Source organism: Elephas maximus, chromosome 3 (assembly GCF_024166365.1).
Source record: "Elephas maximus indicus isolate mEleMax1 chromosome 3, mEleMax1 primary haplotype, whole genome shotgun sequence".
In the NCBI taxonomy this organism is placed as follows: domain Eukaryota; kingdom Metazoa; phylum Chordata; class Mammalia; order Proboscidea; family Elephantidae; genus Elephas; species Elephas maximus.
Genome location: NC_064821.1, coordinates 19,024,840 through 19,029,913, shown reverse-complemented (window position 1 = coordinate 19,029,913; position 5,074 = coordinate 19,024,840). Strand labels below are relative to the sequence as shown.

The following is a 5,074-nucleotide window of genomic DNA, read 5'->3' as shown; positions in this document are numbered from 1 at the left end:
TAAACATAGAATTACCACATGACCAGTAATTTCACTCCTAGGTATTTGTGGGCCAAGATTTTCAGGGGTTTGGCAGTCGTAAGATGTTATGATCACCTCCGTGGTGGGATCTGCTGTGAGTAGAGTTTCCTTGGGTGTGTGGCCTGCATTGAATATAAGTGGACATTCTGGCAAGGCTCATGAGATTTTTGCTCCTGCTGGATCCTTCAGCTGCTTCTGTTCGTCTGACCCCTGGTTCTTGGGACTTGAGCTAGCAGCTTACCTGCAGCCTTGCCTGCTGATCTTGGAATTCATTGGTATTTGCAGCCTGTCAACAATAACCCTGACCCCTGACCTGCCAATCTTGGGTTCGCCAGGCCCTGTGGCTACGTGAATCAGGAGAACGCTCTATCCTGACCCACGGACTTGGGATGTTCCAGCCTCTACAACTGTGTGAGCCATTTCCCTGATACAAGTCTCTCTGTGAATGGATAGAGTTGCAGCAATGGCACAGGACCAACAGCAGCAGAGAACTTGCAGTGGCGGATTGGGGTGCCTCCGGGCACTTATTGGTGGAGCTAGGCTTGCCGACCCATGGAGCAAGAAAGCTGAGTGCCTGTGTGCAGGAGGCTTCCTGGCAGAGTGGGGAGCCTCCAGGAACTTATCGGTGGAGCTACCAAGCTTTGGAACACTTGCTCCAGCAGGGCAGATGCAGATGTGAGGCCTGAGGAGCCAAGAGGCCAAGAAACCAGAAACAGAAGCTGAAGAGACAAAAAACACGAGAAACTGAGCTGCCTCAGTCTCAAAATGTATGGCCATGACCTCAGGGCTTTCAAAGGATGGAGCCATGGCCTCTGGTGTTTCTAAGGGTGGAGTCACCACTCAGATGGACTAGGAGAATGGTGTGCCTAAAGCTGAGGGAGCAGAGGTTCGGTCCCAGTGAGCCTGGAAGGCGGAGCTGAAGCCCAGGGCCAAGGGGCTTCCACACAGAATCCGGAGAGTGTGGCCAATACCTAGAGGCTGGAGGGCAGGGTTATTGTGTAAATTGTCTCAGGGAACAGAGGATTATTTTCAAAGCTTTGAGAGCTAATGTAACGTGTTCTGCTGACTTGCTTATGCCTTTTTTCCCTTCAGTTTCTCCCATTTGTAATGGAAATGTCTACCTTATGCCTGTTCTGCCATTGTGCCAGTGAAAGCAGATAACTCGTATTCTAGATTTCACAGATGAAGAGGAATTTGGGGGTTTTGGACTTGGAGTTAAGACTTTTGCTATGATATAATGGGATTAATATGTTTTGCATGTTGCGAGGATGTGATTTTGGGGGTGGGCAAAAGATTGAATGTCATGGATTGATTTATGCTCCTCCAAAAATGTGTTTGTCAACTTGATTAGGCCACAATTCCCAGTATTGTGTGGTTGCCCTCCATTTTGTGATTGTAATTTTATGTTGAGAGAATTAGAGTGGGATTGTAGCACCAACCTTACTCAGGTCGCCTCCCTGATCCAAGGTAAAGGGAGTTTCCCTGGGGTGTGACTTGCACCACCTTTAATCTCTCAAGAGATAAAAGGAATTGGAAGCAAGCAGAGAGTGGGGAGCTCATATCACCAAGAAAGCAGCACCAGGAGCAAAGCACATCCTTTGGACGCAGGGTCCCTGTGCTTGAGAAGCTCCTCGGCCAGGGGAAGTTTGAGGACAAGGACCTTCCTCCAGAAATGACAGAGAAAGAAAGTGTTCCCCTGGAAGTGACACCCTGAATTTGGGCTTGTAACCTACTAGACTGTAAGAGAATAAATTTCTCTTTGTTAAAGCCATCCACTTATATTTCTGTTATAACACCCACCCACTGCCGTCAAGTTGATTCCGACTCATAGTGACCCTATAGGACAGAGTAGAGCTGCCCGATAGAGTTTCCAAGGAGCACCTGGCAGATTCGAACTGCCGATCTCTTGGTTAGCAGCCGTAGTAGCCAACCACTATGCCACCAGAGTTACCTCTGTTATAGCAGCACTAGTAACTAAAACAATAGATTTTTTTTTTTTTTTTTGGCAGGTTTCCAAGGACAGTAGGTCCCTCTGTAAATGGATAAAAATCACCCACAAACCAGTCATGTCCCAGAGTTTATTGCTCTACTGTGCCTGCACCCACAGTTCAAATACCACTTGCCTGTAGTGAACATTGTAGTCACATTATAGGTCTTGCCCCAGCACAGAGTAGATGAACCATTTGCGTGGGAAAACACAGCTCTTCCCCACATTCTATCTGACTCATAATTGTTTGTGTCTAATGGAATCTCTTTCTCATCCAAAGAAAAGAAAGAGGCATAGGTATTCAGAATGAGTTAAGTTTAGGCAAGTCAAGACCTCAGTCAAGAAAAAGGAAATCAGTTTTCCCTTCATGGAATAGGAGGGTAACACTAAGCCATTGAGCCTGGGAATTTCTTATTAAACAAAAACTATATCTGATTATTTACCCCATGAGAGACAGTGCTTCCCCACTGCGTTTTTCACTCTTTATTTTTAAATAATTTATTCACACATAGAAGTTGCAAAAACAGTACCAAGATTGTCTGGGTACCCTTTACCCAGCGTCCTCCAATGGTGACACAATCTTTCTCAATAAACCCTTTGCCATTGAGTCGATTTGGACTCAGACTGGCCTTTTAGGACAGAGTAGAATTGCTCCAAAGGGTCTCTGAGGAGTGGCTGGTGGATTCAAACTGCCAACCTTTTAGTTAGCAGCTAAGCTCTTAACCAGTGGGCTACCAGGGCTCTTAATCTTTCATAATCATAGTATATATTGGAGCAATACTATTAACTAAACTGCAGACTTTATTGGGATTTAACCTGAGTTCCCTTTGGAGGAAGGACAGACACCAGCCTTCCTATTTGCCTCGTTTGTTGTCTGGGAAAGCCCTCTTGTGAAGTGGCTTTATTCCTCAATGGACCCAGAGAAGACAAAGTTCACTCATTCACACTGAATCAGATGAATCCCTTAGTCTGATGAAAGCCTCAACGCATTAAAAAAGGAAATAACAGCTGCTGCGGCAGCGGCCAGTCCTCACGCACTGCCTCAGCGGACTGCCATTTAGGTGGCTGAGCCGCTGGGCAGCAGGCCCGCTTTGCAGCCCTCTCGCGCTGCTGGCGGTAGCTGTAGCTGGCAGGCCTTGTGCCAGCATTCTTGCAGCTTGGGCGCTGACCGGCTGCACAAGCTAAGGGCGGCCAGGGTGCACCGAGATAACCTGCACACTATGAGGGAGTGGTGGGTCCAGGTGGGGTTGCTGGCCGTGTTCCTGCTGGCGGCCTACCTGCACATCCCGCCCGCTCAGCTTTCCCCTGCTCTTCACTCATGAAAGTCCACAGGCAAATTTTTCACCTATCAGGGACTGCGCATCTTTTACCAAGACTCCGTGGGTGTGGTTGGAAGTCCAGAAATAGTTGTGCTCCTATATGGCTTTCCAACATCCAGCTATGATGGTACAAGATTTCGGAAGGTCTGACCCTCAGGTTTCATGAGTAATTGCTCTTGATTTCTTAGGCTTTGGCTTCAGTGACAAACGGAGACCACACCACTACTCCATATTTGAACAGGCCAGCATGCGGAGGCATGCTTGAGAGGCTTTTGGTTCTCCAGAACTGTAGGATCAACCACCTGTCTCATGACTATGGAGACATCGTGGCTCAGGAGCTGCTCCATAGGTACAAGTGGAATCCATCTGGGCAGCTTACCATAAGGTCTCTGCCTGTCAGATGGAGGTATCTTTTCTGAGACTCATCATCCTCTCCTTCTCCAGAAGCTTCTTAGAGATGGAGGCATGCTGTCAACCATCCTCACACGTTTGATGAACTTCTTTGTTATTCTCTTGAGGTCTCATCCCGGTCTTTGGGCCCTACACTTGGCCTCTGAGAGTGACCTGTGGGACGTATGGGCAGAGATAGTAACAATGACAGAGACTTAGTCATTGATAGTCTTCTACAGTATGTTAACCAGAGGAAGAAGTTTAGAAGATGCTGGGTGGGAGCCCTTGCCTCTGTATCTATTCCCATTCATTTTATCTGTGGGCCATTGGATCCCATAAATCCTTACCTGGAGTTTTTGGAGCTGTATAGGTTTTATTTATTTTTTTTATAGGAAAATGCTGCCAAGGTCCACAGCGTCAATTCTGGATGACCACATTTGCCGCTACCCACAGCTAGAGGATCCCATGGGCTTCTTGAATGCATATATGGGCTTCATCAACTCCTTCTGAGCTGGAAAGTGTAGCTTCCCTGTATTACCTTCCCTATTCCCTATCTGTTGTGTATTCCACTTAGGAAGAAATTCCCAAAAGAGGTCCTACTCACTGAACACTATTCTCTCACAAAAGTCCACTTTACTCACGTCGCGGAACACAGTATAGTAAAAAACCAGCAGAAACTCTGACTAAGAGTTGACCTAACAGTTCACTTCCCCTTCCTTTGACACCTGATCAAGTGTATGAATTTGCCTTTGTCTTTTGTGTTATTAGGAAATTCTGATGAGCACCACTACTCTCTGATGCAGTAGGAGAGGCACGCATTCCTTTTCATGGAAGACTTTTTAACACATCTATGTGCTTTTCTGACATATTTAGAAATGCTGATTTCTGGTCCAACCCCAATTGGAATCAGAGAGTAAAGGATGAGGAGGGGGCCTTACCTCTCCTTGAACAGCTTTAAGGGCATGTGCTTTTAAGTTCTCTAAGCCATACCACTTCAATAAGAGTGATTCTCCCTCGTCATAACTTTGAATTGTTTCATTCATTTTGTTAAAAAAAGATTTCTTCCTGAAAAGGCAGGAATTAAGACTTCTTAGTTTACTCCTGCTTTTATTTATTAAGCACACATGCAGAGTGAGTCTGCTATGTGCCAAGCAGTTCTAAGTGCTTTACATGGCCCATTATGAGGTGGGTCCTTTCTTATCATCATTGGTAGGTGAGGACACTGAGGCTCAGATAGGCTGTGTAACTTGTCCATTCACTCATTCATTCTTTATTCAAGTATTTATTCATTCAGCAAACATATTCTAAAACACTAGATGCTGGACATAAACAATAAGACACTGCCTCTATAAGACCG

At 46.1% G+C, this 5,074-nt stretch overlaps 1 pseudogene; it reads left to right on the top strand.

Moving 5' to 3' along the window:
- Positions 1-3,228: 3,228 nt before the first annotated feature.
- Positions 3,229-4,286, top strand: LOC126074023 (mesoderm-specific transcript homolog protein-like; annotated as a pseudogene).
- Positions 4,287-5,074: the final 788 nt, after the last annotated feature.